At 42.9% G+C, this 26876-nt stretch overlaps 6 non-coding genes across 6 annotated transcripts; all 6 read right to left on the bottom strand.

Moving 5' to 3' along the window:
- Window positions 1-5870: 5870 nt before the first annotated feature.
- On the bottom strand, window positions 5871-5944 carry trnat-ugu (transfer RNA threonine (anticodon UGU)). Its single transcript has one exon. It is a non-coding gene; the product is annotated as a tRNA-Thr (tRNA).
- Window positions 5945-6188: 244 nt separating this feature from the next.
- Window positions 6189-6262, bottom strand: trnai-uau (transfer RNA isoleucine (anticodon UAU)). Its single transcript has one exon. It is a non-coding gene; the product is annotated as a tRNA-Ile (tRNA).
- A 116-nt stretch (window positions 6263-6378) lies between these two features.
- trnat-agu (transfer RNA threonine (anticodon AGU)) lies at window positions 6379-6452 on the bottom strand. Its single transcript has one exon. It is a non-coding gene; the product is annotated as a tRNA-Thr (tRNA).
- A 117-nt stretch (window positions 6453-6569) lies between these two features.
- On the bottom strand, window positions 6570-6643 carry trnat-agu (transfer RNA threonine (anticodon AGU)). Its single transcript has one exon. It is a non-coding gene; the product is annotated as a tRNA-Thr (tRNA).
- Window positions 6644-6762: 119 nt separating this feature from the next.
- On the bottom strand, window positions 6763-6836 carry trnat-agu (transfer RNA threonine (anticodon AGU)). The gene has a single exon. It is a non-coding gene; the product is annotated as a tRNA-Thr (tRNA).
- Window positions 6837-7498: 662 nt separating this feature from the next.
- Window positions 7499-7572, bottom strand: trnat-ugu (transfer RNA threonine (anticodon UGU)). Its single transcript has one exon. It is a non-coding gene; the product is annotated as a tRNA-Thr (tRNA).
- Between the last annotated feature and the right edge of the window lie 19304 nt (window positions 7573-26876).

The raw sequence follows: 26876 nt of genomic DNA, 5'->3' as shown, positions 1-26876 counted from the left end.
ACAGATAAGGTAAAATGGTAAAAGGACGACTTTAATTTAAAGCACAGGGCTTAAGACAAGAAGTGTCCATATTCTAGATTGCTTTTATGTCTGTGAATAAACTTTATCAAGCTACATGGTGAGATAAAACCTGACACAGGCAAACGGCCGGTCCAAACTGGATCAGCGTCTCTCTTCATTGTAATTCCGTGTTTAGGTTCGTAAGTAATTAGCATGGGGATGGGGGTCCATTTTTGGGCTGACGGTGTTGATGTCAGCCCCCGCCGCCCCTTTTCAGCTGTGCTGCGTCTCACACCAACCCTGTCAGCTTCAGGGTCCCCAGTCCATCTGCTAATGGGCCCTTCCTCCCTCACGGTCGGCCACCTGGATGTCCGTCAGCGGCAGGAAAAACAAGGGGGTCCAGGGGCCTCTGGAGGTGCAGAGCCGAGTCTACAAGAAGTTGGATCCCAGAGGAGACGACGGAGAGGGAGTGGGAGTGGGAGTGGGAGTCCGAAAAATGTGGTTGTGGGACGTTGTCGTCATCTCTGGTTCTCAATCATCACTCGTTTCCGCGGCGTCGAGCAGCGTTTCATCGTAATGGTGATGTTGAGAGGAGGTGACGGGGGAGTATCTGGCAGACTGGATGCTTTTACATGACGTGCATCAACGAACGGCTGCGGGGACGGATGATGGACAGAGACCACCATGTCTCACCATGCTGTTAAACTTTACAGGTTTGATACAATAATTTTGTATAAAAGACAATAAAGATACGTAGATCATTAATCTTGTTAAGAAAATTATTTATTTTATTTTAAGGATTTTCTGATTGTTTTTTTTTGTTGTTGCACTGTGATTGAATATCCTCATGTTAATGTTACTGTTTTTTACTATAGACCTGGAAATCCTATGTAGTTTGTTAAAGAAAGAATTCGAGAAGCTCTTCATCAATTTACGTTGCAGAAATAAGTTGAAATACTTGATTTCTTTCTGTACTTTATCTCATGTTTACATTTTTTAAAAGAGAAAAATAATCCAAAGTATAAATCTATGAAACATCCGGTTGTGCTGCTTAACGTGCCACCCACCCATGCACGCACGCACGCACACACACACACACACACACACACACACACACACACACACACACACACACACACACACACACACACACACACACACACACGCTATAAACTTCCTGGTGCTCAAAGGAAATATAGGAAAACTACAACGTACAATACAGAATATGAAAAGACATACAGTGGGTACGGAAAGTATTTAGACCCTTTAAATTTTTCACTCTTTGTTTCATTGCAGCCATTTGCTAAAATCAAAAAAGTTCATTTTATTTCTCATTAATGTACACTCAGCACCCCATCTTGACAGAAAAAAACAGAAATGTAGAAATTTGTGCAAATTTATTAAAAAAGAAAAACTGAAATATCACATGGTCATAAGTATTCAGACCCTTTGCTGTGACACTCATATTTAACTCACATGCTGTCCATTTCTTCTGATCCTCCTTGAGATGGTTCTACTCCTTCATTGGAGTCCAGCTGTGTTTAATTAAACTGATTGGACTTGATTAGGAAAGGCACACACCTGTCTATATAAGACCTTACAGCTCACAGTGCATGTCAGAGCAAATGAGAATCATGAGGTCGAAGGAACTGTCCAAGGAGCTCAGAGACAGAATTGTGGCAAGGCACAGATCTGGCCGAGGTTACAAAATGATTTCTGCAGCACTCAAGGTTCCTAAGAGCACAGTGGCCTCCATAATCCTTAAATGGAAGAAGTTTGGGACGACCAGAACTCTTCCTAGAGCTGGCCGTCCAGCCAAACTGAGCAATCGTGGGAGAAGAGCCTTGGTGAGAGAGGTAAAGAAGAACCCAAAGATCACTGTGACTGAGCTCCAGAGATGCAGTAGGGAGATGGGAGAAAGTTCCACAAAGTCAACTATCACTGCAGCCCTCCACCAGTCGGGGCTTTATGGCAGAGTGGCCCGACGGAAGCCTCTCCTCAGTGCAAGACATGTGAAAGCCCACATAGAGTTTGCCAAAAAACACATGAAGGACTCCCAGACTATGAGAAATAAGATTCTCTGGTCTGATGAGACCAAGATTGAACTTTTTGGCGTTAATTCTAAGCGGTATGTGTGGAGAAAACCAGGCACTGCTCATCACCTGCCCAATACAATCCCAACAGTGAAACATGGTGGTAGCAGCATCATGCTATGGGGGTGTTTTTCAGCTACAGGGACAGGACGACTGGTTGCAATTGAAGGAAAGATGAATGCGGCCAAGTACAGAGATATCCTGGAAGAAAACCTCTTCCAGAGTGCTCTGGACCTCAGACTGGGCGAAGGTTCACCTTCCAACAAGACAATGACCCTAAGCACACAGCTAAAATAACAAAGGAGTGGCTTCGGAACAACTCTGTGACCATTCTTGACTGGCCCAGCCAGAGCCCTGACCTAAACCCAATTGAGCATCTCTGGAGAGACCTGAAAATGGCTGTCCACCAACGTTCACCATCCAACCTGACGGAACTGGAGAGGATCCCCAAATCCAGGTGTGAAAAGCTTGTTGCATCATTCCCAAGAAGACTCATGGCTGTACTCGCTCAAAAGGGTGCTTCTACTCAATACTGAGCAAAGGGTCTGAATACTTATGACCATGTGATATTTCAGTTTTTCTTTTTTAATAAATTTGCACAAATTTCTACATTTCTGTTTTTTTCTGTCAAGATGGGGTGCTGAGTTTACATTAATGAGAAGTAAAATGAACTTTTTTGATTTTAGCAAATGGCTGCAATGAAACAAAGAGTGAAAAATTTAAAGGGGTCTGAATACTTTCCGTACCCACTGTATATATAAACATATGTCACAGCTGTTCATGTGACTGGAAACAAGCCCAAACTTGAGACTTTGGTCTCGAGTCGACACTCTTGACAGTTGAAAGGTTGTGAAAGAAGCCACACTCTGATTGGTCGAGGGACCAACGTGGCGTTTGTCACAAGTCTGGGCCAAGAATTCCCATCTCTATAATCCACCGACGAGCCTCATCCGACGCTGTGACCAGTTCAACAGAGAGAAATATCTTGTGGTCTGGACGCGTTGTAATATCTGTCTTCTCAACATTAGCTCTAAATCCAACAAGCTAACGGGAAGTAAAACTATCACACACACAGACTAAAAACGTATCAATAGTACACTTTTTCTCAACAAAGGTTTCTGCTCTGTTTGTATTTAGCAAATTATTTTGTTTGTCACACTCTGAAATTATTTGATATTTGAAATTAAAGCTAATAGGTCAGTCTAAGCAGCGCTGGCCCGGCTGAACAAACAGCAATGCGAGGGGTAAAGTTGTCCATAACGTGCTACGGGTAAAGTCAATGTCCAATGCCAGCGTATGTGTCCATAAGCACAAAACAAACTTCTCCTCTTTCAGAAAACGTTGTGAAGAATGTTTGATTTGAGTTGTTTCGTCAAACTGTATTTCGTTTTCTATTTATTGGTATTTTTAGTTTTGCAATCTGACAAACAGTTGCATTGTGAAATCTTAAAGAAGACCGTTAAACAACTGCATTTCACAGACGATTCCTCCAGTTTGTAGGGAAACGCACAAATTACTTGCTGTACTGTTGGTAGTGCAAAAAAAAAAAAAGGATAAAGAAAGATGATTCACTTTGGGGTGGAAATGCCGCTTATATACGCTCCTGTAACAACCCAAAATTCACCTCGCTCAGGTGGATGCAGATACAGAACGATAGGAAAGGTGTAATTTACCGAGAAGATTGCTGTCCATTGATAACAAGCCTCGCTGAAACAACACAGGTTTATCTGGCAAATACGCTCTGAAATTACCCGTCTTCTCCGGGCCTCCAGGGTTGTAGTCATATTGCTCTGTTGCTGTGGCTCGCTCCATCTGGGCTCTCTGGTTACATCAGTTACTGGGATCTTTGAGGGCAGGGGGGGGCCCCAGACAATAAGGCCACATCTGAAAATAGTCACGGTCCATTAAAGGTTCGCTGTGACGGAGGATCACTGCGGCAGATCTTTAATGACACATGTTGAAAGTGGTTTGTTAGTCAAGCCCGACTGATGCGGACGAACTGGACTCAAAGATCTTGCGACATGTCGGGTCTAGTTTCTCTTGATGCTGCGTTCGTCCACTGCTTACTCGAAGTGAGGAGTGAATAATGAAGCGGATTCGGTGGCATTGAGGGCAAATGCGAGTGTACAAATTTATGTCAGGGTTGAATTCGTGGGCTTCTCTGCTCTTGCAACCTCAGCGCACGAGGATGAAGGTCTGCTAATTAATAGCAAAACAAAGAAAAGGACGATAAAAACCTCATATTGAGGCTGTGTTCCTGAGATGAAAGGCACGAATGCTCCATGTAAAAAAAAGAGGGGCAATTATTAGACGGGGCGCAAAGCTGTTAAATTAAAACTGTTTTTCTTTTCCCCCTCTGAGTTATCCACCTTTCCTTAAAGACAGAAGACCAAAGTCGCTGCTTGTCAGGGTTACAGGGACAGTTTTTTTCTTTTTTTTCACAGCCGCTGTAATTGTCGCTCTGCCCAGGAAGTGAGCTTCGACGGTTGCTCGACTGACTCTGTTTTTTTTTGCTACCTGTTGCCATGGAAACAGCATTGCACTCTTGTCCCCCTGGTTTATTTACAGACAGCCACACCTAAACATGTTGCCTGCTGAATCCGACTCTAGTTTCAGAGGCAGGGACTGACACCATGAGAGACTTTTTTTTTTTAAATACATATGCTGATGTGAACTCCATATACAGTATGTAGGCCATGTATACCGCGGTCACTGTAAACCTCTTCGGCAACCAGTGTTCAGGGAACCATTAGCATTTTTTACGTGACAATGGAGGTTAAAAGAAATCCGTAAAATCAAATGACTTGGCATCTGAAATTTTAGAGGTATATGTACAGCGAAAACACAAGACCAATTATTAAAACTGTGTTTTACATGTCATGTACAGATTTTTAGTTTAAACACTTGATTAGGGTTGGATATTGTTTGTGTCTCATTTGATGCTGAAAGGCTTGAAGGTGCTGCTGGGATTGCAACCAGGATTTCCTGTTTACAAGACAGGCGCTTTGACCAGCTAAGCCACAGCACCATTGGTAATGACAAAAAAGTGTCAAAAGAAGAAAAATTCTCACTTTGACAATTATGAGCTGGTAAAAGACCATATCATTTGGGGCCTCGGAGGCCAGACTTAAAAAAAAGAAGGGTAAAGTTGCTGTGTCAACCCAGGATTTGGGAGTTCTAGGGACGGAAGCTAAAATAAACAATCAAAAGTTTAGCAGGGAATTGATCAATTCTAATTTGTCTTCCAAACTATGAGGTCTGATGACAGTTTTGTACTTAATACTTGAGCTTTTACTTTTGCAACAAGTTCCCGAGGGTTGACAAAGAGAAAGCTAACATAGTAATGGTGGGTGGAGAGGCACTGCTGGGATTTGAACCCAGGATCTCCTGGTGGTGAAAAACCATAACGTTTGTGACCTCGTTGGCAACACTAAGAAATAAAGAAGGGCAGAGGTGTTACTGGGATTTGAAACCAGGATCTCCTGTTGACTAGACAGGTGCTTTGACCAGCTAAGCCACAGCACCATTGGTAATGGCAAAAAAATGTCAAAAGAAATAAAATGCTGACTTTGAAAATTATGAGAAGGTATAAGGTGGTGAAAAACCATCACGTGTGACCTCTTAGGCAATGCTAAAAATAAAGAGCAAAGGTGATATGAACCCAGGATGGAAGTACAATAAGAATTAAAAGACACTGTTAAACTGCGATGGTAGAAGATGGTAAAAACCATCACATTTTTGACCTCGTGGGCAACACTAAGAAAAAAAGAAGGGAAAAGGTGCCGCTGGGATTTGAACCCAGGATCTCCTGTTTACAAGACAGGCGCTTTGACCAGCTAAGCCACAGCACCAACTGTATTGATGGAAAAGTACAATCAGAAGAAAAACACATTATTAAACTCTGCGATGGAAGAAGATGGTAAAAACCATCACATTTTTTGTTTCGTGGGCAACTTTAAGAAAAAAGAATGTGGTCTGGCATTAAAGTGTATTTAATGCCAGACAATAGACGAAGTGGGAGTGACCAGTGTAAAATGCACTGTAAATGGTAATAACAGACACAGTGAAATGTTGAACTGGTACAAACAAGTGGCTTGTTACTGCTGGGATTTGAACCCAGGATCTCCTGTTTATAAGACAGGTGCTTTGACCAGCTAAGCAACAGCACCATTGACAATGCCAGAAAAGTTTCAAAAGAAAAATTCTGACATTGAAAATTATGAGCTGGTGGAAGAACATATCATTTGGGGCCTCGGAGGCCAGACTAAAGAAAAAAGAAGGGTAAAGGCACTGCTGAGATTTGAACTCAGGATCTCCTGTTTACTAGACAGGCGCTTTGACCAGCTAAGCCACAGCACCATTGGTAATGACATAAAAGTTTCAATAGAAGCAAATTCTGACTTGAAAAGTATAAAATGGTAAAAGACCATCACATTTGAGGCCTCATTGGACACACTAACAATAAAGAAAAGGAAAAGGCACTGCTGGGATTCGAACCCAGGATCTCCTGTTTACTAGACAGGCGCTTTGACCAGCTAAGCCACAGCACCATTGATAATGGCAGAAAAGTGTTAAAAGAAGAAAAATTCTGACTTTGAAAATGATGCGCTGGTAAAAGACCATCTCATTCGGGGCCTCGAAGGCCAGACTAAAAAAATAAGAAGGGTAAAGGCACTGCTGGGATTTGAACCCAGGATCTCCTGTTTACTAGACAGGCGCTTTGACCAGCTAAGCCACAGCACCATTGGTAAGGACAAAAAAGTTTCAATAGAAGACAAATTCTATTTGAGGCCTCATTGGCCACACTAACAATAAAGAAAAGGACAAGGTGCTGCTGGGATTTGAACCTAGAATCTCCTTTTTACTCGACAGGTGCGTTGCCCATGTAAGCCACAGCACCTGCTGAAGGAAAACACTTGCGAACATTCTGTGATTAAGTCTCGTAAAAGTTTCAACGTCTCAAGCAGCAGTGACTGCACATAGGTAATGCAGTTTTTCCTTGGCATATAGTAATATGCAGTTGACACAATCAAGGCACTGCTGGGATTTGAATCCAGGTTCTCCTGTTTACTGGACAGGCACTTTGACCAACTAAACCACAGCGCTGCTGGCAATGACAGCAAAGTGTCAAAAAGAAGAAAAACACTTTCTGTTAAACTCTGCAATGAAAAAACACCACATTTGTGGCCTCGTGGGCCACACCAAGAAAATAGAACGTGGTCTGGCATTAAAGACAAGAGACAAAGAAAATATTCCACATGAACAGTCTTCTGATCACTTCTCATATGCCTCCAGACCACAAGCTCTGAGTAGAGGTTGGGAGTTCATACATGAGCTTTGGTTCACAGAATTAGTGCTTCTGTGGGTGACACAGTAAAAGCTTGTAGACATATTCTCAATCGTATTGGCACTGCTGGGATTTGAACCCAGGATCTCCTGTTTACAAGACAGGCGCTTTGACCAGCTAAGCCACAGCACCTACTTTCAGAGGACCGTTCAAAACGTCTTGTGAACAAGCATTCTTGCTCTATTCAGTGTTGTCTGAAACAGCAGTGATTGCACAATTGGCAATTGATAAAAAGCAATGGCAACAAAAGTGCTGGGATTTAAACCTACTGAAAGAGGAATCAACTGCACATGAAGTTTGAGCAACTGTAATGCTTGGAAAATGATGATATGCAAAAAGAGATTCCTACAGCAAGGCACTGCTGGGATTTGGATCCAGCCTGCGTGTTACCGTTTAATAGATTTGCAATGGGTTACTTCACCCCTCACCCTACATGATCTTGTAGGCTGTGTTCCGCAGGATAAGTAGGATGAGATAATTGCTGCTTTCCCCTTTTTGACAAACGCCCATTTACTGTAGTTAAACTAAACTACTGTACATCGTAGAAGAGGCGAGAGAGATCAAACCACTTTTCTTCCGTATAGCTTCGTTAAGACTCCCTTTTTTCTTAAGTTCCTCCGTGTTTCGCAGCAGGGGGTTCTACAGCGGCACCACTGTCGTCTGCCAACCCATTAACATCGCTACCCGTGCAATTATTAAAGCAAGAGGAGTAGGTTGGAAAGGTTCTTTCATCTTCAGGTCCAACAGAGAAAAGGAATCGAATGCAAGAGCCGAAGAGGACGAGGAGAGGATGTAATTTTTCAGTCGATCCAGCTCTGAGGATCAGCTCTTCCTCCAGCAGCACACGGCTGGCTCGGAAATCCAAACTGCCATTACTTTTCTTTTCGATGCTCACAAAGTGGATAAAATCCTTTAACTACATCCTTTTATTAAACCCTCTCACTACTCTCCTCTCTGTCCTTATCCATTTTGCTTTTTTTCCCCAGTCCCTCCACCTCCCTCACATTCACACACGTCTCACTTATTTCATCATCTTTCTGTCTAAAACACCTACTTGTCTCTCCTTCCAACGAGTAGTATCATCAGTTCGATATTCTAATCACTAGCTCAGACTCTCCTTCTTCCGTTACATCAACAGTTTTCCTGTCTGCCTGTCAAACTTTAAGAACAGCAATGTAGGAAAATAAAATCGTGCAAAATAAGAAGCTGAATTCCCCATTTCATGAAATAAATACAGCTTTGAAGTTGTGCAAAAATTCCACTTATTCTTGCACTTGAATCTCTGAACACGAAGCGAATTTTCACAGCGTGACACTCGACTCTGACAAAGTTCGTACGTGTTCGTCCCAAACAGTTAATTAGCCAGAAACAGATGCTTCGACGGTGGCATCGGCGTGAACACACCGTTAACGCTGCACGGATGGTACAACGACAGCTTTGCAAGGAGCACTACTTCTAACAGTGTCACCATCCACCTGCTCATGAATAAAATCAGAATACAGCCGGTTCGGAGAGGACATATATGACCCAGCAACGAGGTCTGACGGTATTGATGCATTTCAGGTCATATTCCTAATGTTTATTAATTAATTAGACGATAAATAATTTGAAATGGGTCGGGCCTGCCTCGGTAGGTACAAATTCCCTTTTGGAGGTTTTCGAAAGATAGTTTTGAATACCAGAAATCAATAATTAAACTAAAGTGAATGCAGCTTGACATTAGGGATGGGCATTTCAAGCAAAACTACTCTTCCAAATTCACTCGGAACTGTTTGACTTTTCATCAAATATAGGTGCATTATCGCCACCTTCTGACGGGAGTAATGCATTACAACCAGGCGCCGGTAAAAAATAAGAAATGACAATAAGAAAGGAAATATGAAAGAACAATAGTCGCACAGACTAATTGATTTTGTAGATTATAACTACTGTTCAAATATTTGAAATTCGTGCCCTATCCTTTGAAATATCTGGATTTGCATGGTGAGTCAAGGAACTACAAGTTTCTTTGCAAAATAACTTTTGTATTAAGTATTTCATTGGTACTTGTAGGTGGTCACCAAAAAAGCCTCTTACATCTTATCAAAAGTTCGATTTTAAGTATAATGACTTTCCTCGGATGAAAAATGGCCAAAATTGCCTGAAATGAACGGAGTTCAGTGTTCTCAGTGTGAAGAGGGAACAAAAAAAAAAAAATCCTGCAACATGTCTGTTAGGATTCCTGTCTGCTCCCACTGTTTGCTCCTCTGTTTTGTCCCCAATCACCTCATGTTTTCTGTCTTTCCCCTGTCTGTTTGTTATTGTGTCCCCATGTGTTCTGTGTCCTCTTCTCCCCGCCTCCTGTCACCTCTTATGGCCACGCCCCTCACTGGTCTCAGCAGCTGCCACCACTCTCCCCAATCACCACCTGCACGGTGGCTCATTTCCCTGATCACCTCCCCGGACTATATTTACCCTGCCCCTGCAGTCATCTGGTGTCGGTCCATACTGCGAGTTACTGTCAGATTCTGTCTAGTTTTGACCAGATTCTGCCTGTTACTACCAGTCTCCCACCATCTGTCGCCAGTGAGTCTGACCGTCCGTCCGTACCCGGTCCTGTTCCAGTTCCTGCTCCAGCACCGGTACCTGTTCAGTGCTACCAGTCAGCGTTCAGTGCTAACAGTCCGTGCTACCAGCCAGCGCTATCAGCCAGTGCTACCGGACAACGATCCCGCCAGCGGACCCGCCATCGGTCCTACCAGCGATCCTGCCAGCTTGCCTTTATAAATGGTGTACCAATGACAGAGCCTACGGGTGGCCAAAGCAGGCCATCCTACCCGAGAGTATAACTCACAGTGGTGAGTCAGAGCTTTACAATTGGTAATGAACCGCAGTGAAGCATGGTAAGCTGTGTCCACCATAAGAAGACGGTTAGCAGAGGCATGCATATGTAGAAGATCACTATAGTCCAACATGGGTAAAAAAAAAAAAAGTAGCAGCAACTAGTCGCTTTTTTACATTGATTAACATTAACACAAGCCAATCAGTGGCAGAACCTGTTGTTCTTGCCTTAGCCCAAGCCAGGTTTCGCTCATGAATACGGTCTGCTAAACCAGAGGAGAACCAGGGATTATCACGTCCCTGTACTCTGTATCTCCTGAAAGGGGCGTGTATTTGTGTGTATTGTATTTGTGTAAAACCATCATTAAAAAAAGACTAGGCTGTCTTCACATCAGGGATCAGCTCTATCCTCCTCCAATTAAAATTAAACAAATGATAAAACCCTTGTTCATTAAAATGTTTAAGATTCCTCTTATAAATGATACGTGGTTTTAATTTAGGGACCTTAGTGTTCCCGTTAGCAGCAACAACACAATGATCACTTAGGTCATTGCAGAAAACACCAACAGCTGAGAATTTATGAGGAACATTAGTTAAAATCAAGTCAATTAATGTGGACTTCTCGGAGCACTTAGGATTTGGACGAGTGGGTGAATTAATGAACTGGGTAAGATTGACAGAATCGCAAAAATATTTAAAATCATTAGACACAGGCTTAAGCCAGTCCCTGTTAAGATCTCCAGCTAAAACAATTTCACCATAATTTAGTCTGGATAAAAGGTGTATCAGTGACTGTAATGCCTCGTTTGAAGCAGATGGAGGCCTATAACACCCAACAACGGTCATACAAAGGCCCTTAGAAATTTCAACATCCACTGCCAGAAATTCCAATTGCTTGCAAATCGATTCAGACAGAACCACCTTGACAAGAAATTTGGATTTCACATAACAGGCAACTCCGCTACCTTTCTTTGCTCTGTTAGCACGATAAACATCATAACCATCCATGTTAATGTCATCATCAATAACTGATTTTGTCAGCCAAGTTTCGGATATGACAATGATGTCGGCATCTATTGATTTGACCCATATTCTAATATCCATTTTCGGTAACAAGCTTCGCACATTAAAATGAATAATATGTAGACCAGGCAAAGATATAAAATCAGCTGGCGTCTGAATACACCGCAGCTCAGGGCCAGGGTTAGGCTGCACATTACCAGATATAAGCAATAATAAAACAATCAACCATCTCTGTTTGGAAACATTAAATGGCAATTCCTTTGACATTTCACATCTGGAGTTTGAAGTAGTCCTCTCACAGCACGCAGCGTAGTTATTTAAAGCCAGAAGGCTTTGGAGGCTGGGTAGATCTCTGAGCACACTCCTTGAAAAGTTTGTCCTGTGCCGACTGCTTCGGGGTTTGCACGGATTGTACTACAGCCATGAAGCAAGTGCCTCCATTAGCAATGTCCGACGGGCAATACGCATTGTTAGATGTACTCACCCAGGTACGATCGCTCGCTCCCAAGTCCCACACAAACAACGCACAAAGTAGCGCCACGAGAAACGCCATTGTCTCTGTCCAGAGAGAGAAAGTGTGTGTGTGTGTGTGTGTGTGTGTGCAGCAAGCCGCGGGCAGAGGTGAGGAGGAGATGCGGTGGCTTGGCCAGGTTGGAGACGCCAGGCAGGTGCCGGTAAAGAGAGAGATTTTCCGAGGATTGGAGCAGGGTATCCCGATTAGACGGTCCAGGAAACGGATGACCCCATAGTCCTCAAGAAATAAAGTTTGCAAAGGCACAATGTGTATACTTTGCTTTAGTTCAGGATGAAAAGTTAAAAATAAGAGACTTATTAGTAAAAACAGACAACACTGAGCACTGACATGCTGCCATCTTGGATTCACGAGTTTACAAGCAGTAACAATTAAGACATTATGGCTTGAAGACTTAAGACTGTAGGTACCACCCCTGTGTTCAATAAAGACTGTTTTTTGTTTAACTCGTGCCTGCGTTTGGGTCCTGTTACACCTCACCACATAACAATGTCTCCTATATGTATTTAATAACAAATTTCTTTGATGGAGAAGGGCACCTTCATTATTTTTTCTTATGTGTCCAATTTTTGCTCGATTAAGCGGGATGAGAGTGTGATTTAGAGATGAGTAATGTAATTACTGATAAAACTGGTTAAGAAGTACAGGGCCCCGTGTCTAATTTAAAATGCCTTCGCTTTTTCCTTTGAAGCTCTTGTAGAAAGATCTTTCCGGTAAATGACAGACGTGCATTTCTCTTATTCTATTTGGGTGGAAATGGGCAGAAAATTACTGTTTAGCTTTTCCCTCCATTCTGTTACCTCTCAAGTCAATGATTAAAATCTGGAACATTCCGGATTTAATTAATTTACTGTCGTACTTTTTTCTTCTTGTGCTTCCCGGCAAGGATATTTAAAAAAAAAAAAAAAAGTAAAAATAAGAGGCATTATTCTGAAGTACAAATGGATGCTCAGCCTCACCACTAATCAAGTCCAACAGGCTTTGACCATAATGAAATTTCAATGCCACAGATAAACTGGCGGCTGCTTGATACATCAGGCTGCTGAGGTTCAAGACAAACTGGGATGCAGCTGGTATAATTTTATGTGGGCTCTTGTCCATACACAAAATGGCCAACACTTTGATGCATAAATACAGAAGTTTTTCAAGCACACGAAAGAACTGATTAATTAAGATTATGGGATCTTACACCGAGCAATAAGCAGCTTCAAGCGCAACACGAGTGTCTTCGCTAGTTTTGTAAAGTTAGGTAATGCAGTAAAACGTAATGCAGTAAATGCAAAGGCACAGAGGGTAAAGATTAGGCCTCAGGCGTAGGCTATTATCTAAATTACGAAGACAAACTTTACATTACTAGAATTACAACATATTAGCTTAACATGCACCGAAAGATCAGATGAAAAAAGAGCCCGAAGTGTTGAAAAAGTCTTAAAAGAAAAAAAATATCCTCTGCATTTAGGTCTTCATTCATGCACTTCCAAACAAGAAATATTACTTTTATCGACATGATATCTTGTGTATATTACTTTCAACGAAAGCATCTTGAGTGCACAAAATGAATAAACACAAGTAAAAAAACGACATGTTTGTTACGTGTGCTTATTCATTTCGTAGCTGTAGAGTGTGGCATGAAACTGATACGAGCTCCTCACTAAATACATAGATGTCTCTTTTCTGTCAGCCACATTGAAGCTGTTGTCGTTGAGTGAGACGCCACAGAGGCACTTATGTGGTGCAATAAATACATCAAAGAATCACTGAAGAAAGAATTTTAACAGCCGATCCAGCAGGAGAGACGACATGACTCTGCAGAAACGACCGAATCAGTCACTTTTATTATTTTTTTTCTCAGAGGAGTGCAGCCGAGTATACCAGCACCAGCGAAGACTTCATTTTGGGTTTCTATGCTCCAGTTAGCGTCATGCTGGCATCCTGAAAGAGGCTGCGACTCAGCCAGACACAATCCTTCGTGATGAAACACACACACACACACACACACACACACACACACACACACACACACACACACACACACACACACACACACACACACACACACACACACACACACACACACACACACACACACACACACACAGAAACATGGATCACTGTGACTTCCTGTCTATGGACTGTGAAAAGACATGAGGACAGGGTCAAGGGTAGGAGAGGTCGACGGCAGGACAAAGAGGAGGCACGGAGGGAGAGGGAGGAAGATGGATGAGAGGTCAGTTCTTCTCCGTTAATCATTACAGGACCATGTACATGTTTCTCTGTGTCACTATATATATATATATATATATATATATATATATATATAAAGCTCAAATCAGATTGTTTTAAAATATTTTTCCAAAGACTGGTGTTTTATTTTGTATTATTTTTGTCCGACTCTCATTGATGGTGTGAAATAACCTGCTTGTTCTGCAAATACACGGCAGTCCTTCACTATGAAAGCAGCACATTTAAATAATGGAAACCCCACCAGTGTCTACTTAACTGAATATGTATATCTGACAGTGAAAACTACAGCAACAGTCTTTTTTTTTTTGTATCTTGTTACGGGCTTCTTTGTGTTCAATAGAACAGCAAACTTTTAGGCTTGAGAGTACTCAAGGTTGTTGCTGATAGAGAAGACAGGTTGTTTTTTTTCTATTCGTAGATTTGTCTCATTCGAAACCTTTTCAGAGGTCTTAAGAGGGGAAAGTCAATTATTTTACCAGAGCAAAGATTAGAGAAAAGAAGGGCAAAAATAAACTGTGGTGTACTATAGTTTGTGTACCTGAGCCACAGGTTGGGAACCACTGGGAAACAATATAAAGTGATGTTGACTCCAATTATGTTGTTGCATTAGCCTCTAAAGCTAAAGCATTGCAATGCACTGAAGGTTAACCATTACCTTCTGTGTTCTATTTTCTTTTATGTCATTTTATCAAGTGAAATTTACAATCATACCCAGATTGCAGCTTTAAAATCGTTACAGGTTTTTTTTTCTTCGTCCCATGTGATCATTTATAAAATATCTTTTTGGTTACCAAGTATTATTCCAAACAAAACAGGCTATTTGAGGGAATCACACTAACCCCCTCTTTTTCTACAGCGGCCCAAAGAGCTTAAAGTACTGCGACTTGAGAGGACATGTGCAAATAGACAAAACACAAGCAAATTAAAAATGTTCATTTCACCACACAGCTGCGGCTTTTCAGGAAAAAAAAAAATGATGCTGCAAATCCAGAAAATACAACTAAATATGGAAACAAATGCAAATACTCCAGACTACATGGGAAATGTTTCCAGGGGACACTAAAAAGTTGACGGCTGCATGTGTTGCCATGGTGACCCGTGAATTAAATGCAGGTACTGTATTGTGCCATTACGCCGAATTCAAACTTGGTCGCTGAGATTTTATAAAGCTCAACTGGCAACATTTCTCTCCAGTAGAAATTTGTAATTGGTCTCCTCCAAGTGGATACTTTTAAAGGATCTCCATGGTTACAAATCTAGCAACGCATGTCTAATTTGATTCATTATGTGCTTCAGATTGATTAACTGAGAGTAACTAACAAGGTTAAACCAGCTAACAGCCGGCTTCCTAGTTAATTACGTGTAAATAATTAACTGTGATAATTGGTCGGCATATAACGAGCAAACTGCGAAATACCGGGATAACAACATAACTATAATGATACACCGTATGGATATAATACTGTATAATATGATTCTTTCATAAATGCTGCACTTATTTTGTCAAATTAAAGGTGTTTACCTGATTTGCCTGTGTTTTGTCTATCTGCCCGGGATTTTACGGTGCCTTCAGCTCTCAGGTTTGCTGCAAGGTTTAGCTGCACAAAATTTACCGTTAGGGTTTTACAGCACTTAAGAGGAACCAAAACAAAGAAGATGCCAAGTGTCCATACTGAGCCGCTCTGATCTGCAGAAAAGATTTGTTTTTTTCTTTCTTTATATCTATAACGTCGCACATGAGTGTTTCCTGACTGCTGCTCAATAAAAAATCTGGGTCTCAATTCGTGGTGTGAAGTGTTCACATAACATGCAGAGGTTCACTGTGGAGAAACCGATGATAAAATCCTACAGAAACCCACGGGATGCGGGGGGTCGCCGCCACAGGGCCGTTCGTCCGTGCGTCCTCGTTGAAGTGGAGCGTGACTCCACCTGGACAACGTGGGCGTGGAGCCACCGGAGCTCCATCGCTGCCCTCGCACTGTCCCTCAACTACAGCGGAGCTGCCAAGTCCGTCTGATCCTCAGAGTCCCTGAGACCACAGCACCATGTGTGTGTGAGGGGGTGGGAGGGGAACGGGGGAGGGAGGGGGCGGGGGGGTGGGGGGGTGAACTCCTGTTTCTACCTGCACCTGTGGCCTTCACCGCGTCCTTGGAGAGGGCGTTACCTGATCACAGCTGACAGTGCGGGAGCCGTGACTTCGCCCTCTGGGCCGAGACGACTCACGATGCGAGAGGTCGGCGAGTTTCAGGGTTCGGTGTTGAAAGCCAGGAGTCCTGCACGCCGCCCTGTCACGCGGCCAGTCGTAGCAACACTTACTGGATCTGGAGGTTTGTGGTTTCTGCAGTGAGGCTGCTGGAGGCTGCGATGGGTATACGATACGCCAGATTGTACAACAAGTAGCTCCGACCCAGAGATCTGATTGGTCGACTGTACGTTTTGAACAAATCAGCGTGACATCGCACCCTGCTCATCACCAGAAATATCACTTGCTCTATGGGAAAATGTAATCGGAATTAAATTTCATATAATATGCTGTATAAAGTTGTCTTTATTTGTTATAGGTCTATTAAATGTGACCCATTTGGTGAAATATGGTCTTTTTTTGGGGGTCCTTTTTGGTAATTCCGAGCACCCGTACCGTCACACTACGGATAGTCGCGCAGTTAAAAATCCCAACGCTGGCAAGCTTGACCGGTTTTGGTTTTCAACACGACACGGTGATGAAATCTAAAAATACACGAGTCCAAGGACATCTTTTTTTGTCAGCGGATATCTTACTTACAACCAGACTGAGCTAGCTGAGCAGTTTTCTTGTTTATACGATCTGTAGAAAGCAATAAAACCGTCGAGATCCAGTCTCTGTTGCTAGGGTCGTTGCTAAAGGTCGGATTACATCCTGGAGTGGTAAACATTGAATACGTTGCGTAAGAGACTAATGACTGTTTTCCAGTTATTAGCCATGCCCCTTGTATCGCCATGGAAACGGTAATCCGACGAACAAAAAGTTACACATTTTGAGAGCGAACTGACCCACAATATGAATACATTTTGATTGCACATTTTATTTAGCTCGTTGCACAATCGCAGTATTACACGAGCAGGGTGCACTTTAACGTCATTATTGGCGCGGCAGCGATGCTTGCCGTCCTCGGCCGGCCGTAGCACGTTCACTTGATCCGTAGGTTGCGGTTTCTGCAGTGAGATTTAAACAATGATGGAGGTTGTGATGGATATATATGACGCGCCAGATCATTCACGTTGGCTGCAGTGCATAGCGAAAGCCATAAGATATTCCTCAGTTATTAACTTCGGCCTGATGTCTATCTCTGAGAGCTACTCGTAAAAAAAAAGTCCTTCATCCATTTTCATGGTGTTACGCCAACCGGTCTGGAACAAAATGTAGGTTTCTGAGAGTAGAAGACGAACCCGGCTCGTCTGTGACATCCACACGCGCGTAATCCCAGAACACGGAGGTAGTACTTTTGGCTGCATACATGTTTATTTGTATTTTTTTTATATATATATATATACCTTTAAATTGACTCCAACGTACGAGCGGTGATGTTGCGTTAACTTTTATCCCGGGTCACACATCCTGAACGATTTGCCATTTTTGACCGCTGATTTGCAATGATGCTTTTCAATTTCCATAATGAGTGCTGGAGTTGCAGCCCGCCAGTATAAAGGCTTCACACAAGTACACAGACTCAGAAGAGGGCTGTCAGCATTGTCTGCTTTATGGTGAATCACCGCGGCCTGGAAATAATTAATCACAGCGGTGAAACAGCTGTGAAGTGAGAAAGTCTGCCGCGGTTGTTTCTCCCTAAGTGCTTCCCTCCTTTTGTCTGCGCGACTCGGCTCGCTTTGGATCACGGTGGCTCTGCGGATAAAAAGAAGAAGAAAAAAAAAAAAAAAGTCCAGATCTCTAAAGGTCAACCTTTTTCTCTCTTAAATGTTTTGAGGCCGAGTTTGCCCGCCGCCGGTATACGGAGAAGTTTGCTTTAAAAGAGCAGCGGCGCGGTGAGCGCGTTTGGTGGATCGAGGAAGTGGAAGGACATGACGTTCGCTGTTTGTGCATATGCATGTACTCTGCACTGTGTGTGTGTTTGTGTGGTGTTCGAGCGCATGCGTTTTTTTTTTTTTTTTAAAGACTTCTCCTCTTTGTGGGCCCCGAAGGTTGGCCCAGACTTCACTGTCATTTCTCATCCTAATGGTTCCTGCCACGTTCTCCTGCCAACGCGCGGCTGGAAGAGAACCAAGAGCCAGGAGGAGAAAAGAAAACTCAACAGACGTTCAATCTGTCTACTCCTCTTCCCTCCGAACAAAAGTCACTGTACGCTTCGGAGAAAATACACGATAAAAAAAAAAAAAAAAAAAAAAAAAAGGGACCGCTCTCTCCTCTCGTGCTCAAACAGATGTACAGCGAGGCGGTGAATCCAAAGGTTTACTGTGGACAGATGTGACGAGTGTTGTTCCCGCAGGTTGCCATCAGAGGCCTGAATGTGCAGTAACAATCCGACTCCATAAATGTTTTATTGCTGATTCTCAACTTCCAAGCTGTTCTAATCAATACTTTTTTTCATTAACAATGTGACTACCCGTAATGTGAAAGATGTGGGTTTTTTTTATTATTAACGAACCCACAGAAACCGATCGCGTCATTCTGCGGTTTCATCTCGACATTTTAGCGTCCTTCAGCTCCTTGTTTTGGTTTTACAACCTGCGACTTTTACCGTTTTGTTTCACTCAGCCGGAAGCTGATTTCTGCAGAAAAAGAAAACGGATAAATTCAGCGCACGCGCTCGAGGCCCAGCGCCGAAAAGCATGTTAGCCAGCTGGTAAACATCTAGTAGGTGAAATATTGGCCTGAGCAGCTGGTGGAGCCCTAAAACGGAGCTAAAAGAAGAGTAAATATTGGATTTATTCTTTACTTGGACAGAAAACCTACTACAAGTGACTTCTAATGCTGCTCTGTATCTGCTAAATGTGTAAACAGTTTAGATGTGTTCAAGAGAACTATATACCGGATTAAAAGATGGCGCCTCATACGAACACATTTTTCAAGCTATGTCATTGAGGTGTACAGATGTTAGGGTTAGGTTAGGTAGTTACTTTATTAATCCCCGAGGGGACATTTTTTTGCTACAGGAGCATACAGAAAGCAATAGATAGTAATAGAACAATAGAAAAGCAATAAAATAGCAGTAAAATAGCAGTAAAAACTATAATATATAAATATAAAATGCACAGTATATACAGTATATACAGTAACAAATGTTATTGCACCAAATTCTGATAGTAAAAAGAGTAATTTTACAATGATTGTGTAAAGGGAATCAACATTTTGGGCTCGTGTGCGTAACATGATAAATGTGGAAGATCTGTAAACGCCATTTGGCCAAAATGGCTGCAGTAGCGCTCGTCTTTGGGCGGCAGCAAACAGGTTAGCCACATCAGTTTTTTGGGTTATGCTATCTCAATGTGTATGTTTAAACTATTTTAAAGTATGCTTCTTTAAGATTTTAGACAGTTTAGCACACAAATGCATTTAGAAAACAGTACAATAGGAAAGATGTACTGACTACAAGAAATCCGAGAACGTGGGCGATAAAAACTAAAATACCAGTGAACAAACCATGAAGTGAACATAAACTAAAAACCTCTAAAGATGACTGATAAAAACACGAGTTATGTAAGGTCACGAGGAGTCAGTGTAACATTCATCAAAAGAAATATAAAAAAAACAAAAAACAACTACAATCATTTTATTATGTTTTTTGTGAAGTTCAGATTTGATTTAACAGCACCCGATTTAGTGACGGCAACTGTTTTCCTCAAAGCACCAACTCTGGATATGTAATATAAATAATAATGCAAAATTTAACAGGAAAATTTAAGATTGAATCTTTCGCATTGTATAAGATGAGACTCCGCCAGCAGCAACCAGTAAATGCGTCTGCAGAGGGGTAATTAAGAGTATCCAAATATGCCGATGGACTATCGCTGTAAAAATAAGTAGTGCTAAAAAAAAAAAAAAAAGGGTTTGTATATTTAAAACTGAACTGTATTTTTAAGAACCACAGGAGTCAGGTTTGCTTAATACAGTAAAAGTGGAATAAAAAAAAAAACAGCTGAGTAAACTCAACGCAGAATAACAAACCTGATGCAACGCTCCAAATTATCGCCGCCCGCTTTTCATCCCTTCCATCTCGTACTCGGAGCAGATTAAATTAAGGCAGCAGCCTCTCCAAACATCCTCCTCTCTGTCGCTCTGCACTCGTTAGAAATTCAAGGCTGCACTCGGCAAAAATTTGGTGGCACCAACTGTCAGCGAGAGATAACTTAATTTTGGAGAGTTTAAAGGATTTAATTAGCTGCACTCGTGTACTGTGACATAAACTGCACACTTCCTGGACTTCAAATCTTTTCTTGTTAGCGCCCGCACACCGCGTGCGAGGGAAGTTTCCCTCGGGCAGGTAGCAGCGTCCGGGACGGACGGGGAGCGCTCGTTTTCTCCTCTGACGGTGCGCCGTTTTGTATTTTCCTCCCTTCAAGCTTTTCGCGCGTCACTTTTTGCTCTCCTTGACGGAGAAAATGTTTCCCTGTCAGCAATGGTTCCCGACCTATGGAATAAATGTTTTGGGCAAATCGGTGACATCTCAGTCAGGAGTTATGGGGGAGGCTCTTCTCCGCTGCGGTGCCAATTCACTTGTGGTTCGAGGCTGTCAATAGGGGGATTTTTCACGCATAAATCTCTCGTTGTGTGCGGGCCTTGGCTTTTTCCTACCGCTGCAATCATTTTGAGTCGCTGAGAGCGTCTGCGGAGGCCCGAAAATGTCAAATGCAAATGCGGCTGCTCAGGTATTCTGACTCTTTTCCTGCTAACTCTGTTTTTTTTTTTTATCTTCCTTTTATTCTGTCAGTCGGCTAGTTTCAGTCCCCCACCACCACCGCCGCCTCCGCCCTCCACCCCCAGCCTCCTCCCTCCACATCACTCTCAGTACCCGTGTGTCCCAGGGGACGTAACACTCCCGTGTCACTCACTTCCATCACCTTCCCCGGGTTTTCTGTGTGTCGCCGCCGCCACTCTCTGCCTCTCAAAAAGCACCCGCAGCACAATGACCACATTGTGTGTCTCACAATAAGGTGTTTCAATTTTGAGTGGCTGTTTCAGACCCGTTGTCTCACTCGGCCTCCAGTTACAGTGCAAAAAAAAATAAATAAAATAAAACACACGGTGTTTCGATTGCAGCGACTTGCCGCTGTCGCTGAGCTTTAACAGAACAATTTAACACATCATTATTTGCCTTACACATCTAAGCTGAACGTATTTTTTTTTTTTTTTATAAACACGGATCGTTTCTTCGGTGTATCTGAAAAAGCAGCGGAAGCGATAAAGCGACATTTGCATCAAGAAATTTGATACGTAACACGTGTGGATCTGTGACGCTGATATTTATGTCTGTCGAGAAGCTATAAACGTTTTTAAGACTCTCGGTGATAAGGCTAGCCTGGTACGAACCAGACCCGATTTCTCTACGTGAATACAAATCGTTCGCATTTGTTCCATCCTACTGGGCGTAGAGCTCGGGTTGATTTTAACCAATAACCGGCTGACGCTCTGCCACCGCAAATACCTACCGTGTCCGGTAGAGTGTTTTTAACTGAGTACAGCGCATTTGAAAAGTTGTTTTTACAAGCTGCTGAGCGTTTATTTTGCGCTTGGTGATTTTTTTTTTTTTTTCCGGTCAAAGAGAGTTAAAAAATATTAGCCGCTGTTACCAGCCGTCTAATCACAGCGAAGGGAGGGGCGGTCCCAACGCGGTTGACAACCGACACTGCCCGTTGATTGGTCCGGCCTTCAGAGCTACCAGACTGTTATTCACACTGAAGAAAAACTGAAGCTGTCGACCAGAAACAAGCTGCAGGTTGGAGGCCGCTAATCCAACAGTACGGTGATGTTTTCTTGTTCCCAGATTACTTTAGTATTTGCAAGGTCATCATAATTGATGAAAATGTTGGGCAAAATGTTGAGGTAGAAATAGGAATTGAATTTAATGCATTAAAGTAGAGTAAAAGGGATGGTTTTAAAGGTCGTAGTTTTTTTTTCCATACTAAATGTAATTTGTGCTACGTGTCTCTCAGTCATGTGGAGCAGAACAAAAGGCTCCGTTGTCTCTGCATGTATAACATAAAGTCAGTTATTACGTGATCATCTTTACAGGGTGTGTGTTTCCTATCCCTGATGTGTTCCTGCTCAGCCCTTCTTGAATTACGACTTCTCATTTTCGTGGAAACACCCGAGCGATACTGTCCTGCCGCACTTCGAGGGCATGGCCGTATCCTCGCTAATGCGCCATAAAAAAGAAAAAAAGAAGAAGAAAAAAAAAAAAAGAGGCCGCAGCAGGGTGTGACCTAACGATCACGTTACTGTGGCTGCGGAACATTTTATTTCATCACATTCGTCCGTCACCAGAAGCTGTGCTGTATATCAAATGTAAGCTGTGCACGTGAAGAGCTGCATCATGAATGCTGTCCGGGAAGAAAAACAGGAAATGGATAAAAGGTTATGACGCAAGAGTGAAGTAAAAAAAAAACACCCCAAAAAACCCAGGATTTTTAAAAACAATTAAAAAAAAAAAAAAAATACCCTGAAAGTCTTGGCAGGAATATGTGCAGTCTGCATTACTCATAAACCCTAAACATCCATCTCGGTGTGATCACTTGGATCTGTGACAGCTTGAGTGCGTGTGCTTGTTTACACTCATGAGCATATGCAGTGTGTGCACAATACGTGTGTGTGTGTGTGTGTGTGTGTGTGTGTGTGTGTGTGTGTGTGTGTGTGTGTGTGTGTGTGTGTTCTCCCAGGTGTACATCCCGAACGCTCAAAGTCGACGTTTCTTTTTTCCAGACTGGCACATCTGTCGTCGCCCTTCCTAAAGACAGCACCGTCCTCTCACACAGACTCTCCTCTGATAGTTAATGCCTCATTGGAAGCCATTTGCTACCCTGTCCTTAATTGTGGCTAATAATCCAATCACACTCTCGGAATCAGTGCGCCGAGCACCATTAAGATAAAATGGGGACGTCGAGGAAGGAAGGAAGGCAGACTAATGACATTCACAAGAAAAATGAAGCGCTCGGCCGTAGCTGGAGGTCCCGAGTTCGACTTTCGAGATGACATCATCGGCATTTTACGACTATCAAACGGACACTAACGCTTATTCCTCACATAAAGTGGACAACTTTCAGTCCGTGTCTTGGACGTCATCCTGTAGATCAACTGTGTTTCAAACAGAGGCCGCGTCACGCCTCTAAAACGTAAAATGTTTCCGATTTGTCTTTTGCATATTTTGCAGTTAAAAACACAACATCTGCAGCTGCATCTCTTTGAGTAATCTGATGTCATAATGCAGCTGCAGCGGCCGGAGTCAAAGCGGAGAGAGAGAAAGACGTGAGGAGAAAAGGAGTTGGCCTCGGAAGAGTTTGTTTTGGAATCGAACGCGGCGACCAACGACTACGAGACCGCTACAAAAAAAGCTTTGCTCGGCACCTCCCGCGCTTTTTTGCCGCTGTTAACGATTTCACTCGATGCATGCGTTCCTCTCTCCAAAGCAAACATAGCTTTTTAATTAGACCGGGTGACAGTCGACCGCGTCGCCACAGAGAAGACTTTGATGTTCGCGTTTAAAACGTGTTCGGCAAACTGTCTCGGACACCCCATAACGCGGCCCGACGACGGCGATGCCAGATTGAAGGCTAATTCACCACATTTATTTTTGAAACAATTTCTGAGGCCCTCTTAGGAAACTTGAACGTTCTCCAGCTGAATTAGTATGTCGTGCAGCGCTGCACCCCAACAACAAATGTAATCCAAATGTAACCCAGCCCGAATACTAATTTGTCATCCACGGGTGAAGGCAACAAAATAATGATGCTTTGGAAGGTTGCGGCATTTGAAGGCGCGTGCGTGCGTGTGTGTGTGTGTGTGTGTGTGTGTGTGTGTGTGTGTGTGTGTGTGTGTGTGTGTGTGTGTGTGTGTGTGTGTGTGTGTTTGGGTACCGGAGTCTTGTTCGGAGAAGAATACGTCCTTTGTTTGCTTGTCAGTAGTCGGTGTTGGAGCGCAGCTCGCCTAAATTACTCATGAGGTGGATGAGCACGGAGAAGGTGACCCATTTCACTGTTCTAGTTCTGCGGCCTCCCGTCCGAGACCGAATCGCTGTCATTCAGAGAAACAAAGACGAGGAAGTGTGGGAAAATTATTTCTGGTGGGGTGGGTTGGGGAATCGAAACACTAAAACAAGAGTCTGTGCAATTTTAACTACAGCGCTCGGCCCCCGGCTGAAAGATACAGGAAAACGATCCCTGATCACATTTGTACTGTATGAAGTTACCTCATGGTGATACTTTACCAGGTGAGGGGGCGGGGCTTATTTTCTTCGCTGCTCTCTCCCTGTCTGTATCGCTCCCCTGCCTCGGTGCGAGTGCCTGTGTGCTTCTCGCTACGAACGCGGGTAAACAAAAACCACGTGACTGCCTTTTGGTTATAACTCATCACTTGTCGGACCTCAAAAATTCTGTAGTGAAGGCTGTTATCCAAGAAAAAAATGGAGGCGTCCAGGAGGAGAAACCTTTTTTTTTTTTTAAACATTTAAGCTTTTATTTTCCAAAAAACCCAACACAATTTCTTATGTTGTCTTTAGTCTATTTTCAATTGATTATGGGTTTACATGATTTGCAAATCATCACATTCTTTTTTTTTTTTTATTAACTTTTCACAGCGGTCCAAATCTTTTTGCATTTTTTTTTTTGTATCCGGCACGGCTGATTTTCTGGATATGCTTAAGTTTACTAAAACTAAATATAAAAGGCTGCCGTTTATCCTTCCAATAAAAAACAAAACAAAAATGGACATTCCTCCTTTCGGCGAAAAAGACAACTGACAGTGCCCTCCTCCTTTTTTTTTTTCCACTCTCCTTCTCCTCTAATAATTTTCATACAGTCCGTAAAAGCAGCAGACAGGAAGGCACGGAGAAATGTGAGGGAAGGAGGTCGAGTCAGGTGATCGTGAGCGTCGACCTGCACGGCTCGGTTCTTTCTGCACGTGGCAGCAGAAATGCACAGGGCTAAATACGAATATCACACACATGAAATGCAGATGAGCGACCAATCATATGACACATGTATGTGCTCAGCGTAGCTTCCCAGCAGTGCTTGAAAGTCATTCTGACTCCAGGCGATTTCACCACGAGGAGGGGGGGGGAGGATTTTTTTAAAAGTCCCCAAAACCAGGACACATTATTTAATAATTCATCCCGTTACATTATTCATGAGCGGTAGATTTTTCCTGAATGGATACTGTTGTCTTGCCCTGTAACTACCGCTGTTCTCGGGTGATTTTATGCTGCACGCCAAGCTTTTAAGAAGTGAGTTAATGGCAGAGGTGGACGGGTGGAACCTTTTTCCTTAAGTCTTTGTCCGGGGCGAAGATTCCTGCCTGTTCCCGCTCATCATTTCATGATCACCTTTTTATGGTTGCTTTCTTTTAGAACTGGGTGTGATTGACTCAGATGTGTCTTACATTACGGTCACCCATCATCCTGCTTCTATTCCTCTTCCATTAGGGTAAATGTTTAATTCGTCCTTGTCACTGTGAGAGTCGGTCTCGGGGGGAACGTCATTGTGGGCACTCTCCACCCACAATAGCCTGTTTAAAGAGGAAGAACCGGCGCGCTGACCTGTACCTGAAGTCAGAGTCATCCGAGGGTTGTCTGAAGTTCAGACGCTGATCTTGTGGAGTTTTGACACAAACTTTCGTCTCGCGCATGTCATCACTGATTCCTTTTAGTTTAGGTCACTTTGAGTTAAAAACGCTAAATTCTAGGACATTTGAATTATGTAAAGTTTATGTGTGCGTTATGTAAAATTATCTAAAAGTCCAAATCTCACCCTTCATCATCATCATCTGTTCAAAGGAAAAGACAGGTGAGGATCAGATCTTCGGGGAAACTAAACCAGGCCTCGAGATCATTCACTCCCAAGCAACTGTGAAACTGTGAGAAGAAGCAGCCAGATTGTATCCTTACATGGCGATCAATTACACCATTTTATATCAAGGCGATCGATTAACACTCCCCTCGCTCCCTCCACCTGTGTCTGCTCCGCACAGCAGAGGTGGAGCTCCGCCCACATTCAGACACACAGATATCAGAGGACAGAAACACAGCAGACTCAGAAAACTGAGCTGGGAACAAACGGCTGCTCAGGAATTAGGTAACTAACATAAATACAATATTTTCAGCTGGACTGAAACAGAGGGGGCGGGGCTACAAAGAGTCTCTGTCACTGAGAGATAGTAAGAGATCAAAGTTACACCGCAAGTAAGCGGAACGCCACGACTGTTCAAATTAAAAGCCCTCCAGTTTCACTCCAGTTTGAATGCCATTGGCCCATTTTGAATCATCGTTTCAATACACAAACCATTTTAAAACACCAGTACAACAGCATAAACAGCAGAAGCAGTCCCTTACTTTGTAATAAGACCAAGTACACAGCGAAACCATGGCTTCTTACCTTTTCTGTCATCTTTAGGGGCACATACTCGTTGAATCACGATGCGCTGCAGTGTATTCGCCATAAAAGTCCAACGAACAACATTTTTTCAAGCATTTAGTGACTTTTAGTAAAAGAAGAAGTGGATGTTCGAGGGTTAAAAGTGTCAACACTGTCAAGCAAGTCTAATATCTTCTGGAAGTTTGTACCAGTTTTTTTTTTTGTGAACTAAATGCTCTTTGGGAACAGTTTAGCGGCATGACCA

The sequence above is a fragment of the Brachyistius frenatus genome, unplaced genomic scaffold (genome assembly GCF_029030835.1).
Source record: "Brachyistius frenatus isolate BFR_SWC_R1_liver_20210118 unplaced genomic scaffold, ASM2903083v1 Contig_223, whole genome shotgun sequence".
NCBI classification, from domain to species: domain Eukaryota; kingdom Metazoa; phylum Chordata; class Actinopteri; family Embiotocidae; genus Brachyistius; species Brachyistius frenatus.
This window is presented reverse-complemented; position numbering and strand designations above follow the sequence as displayed.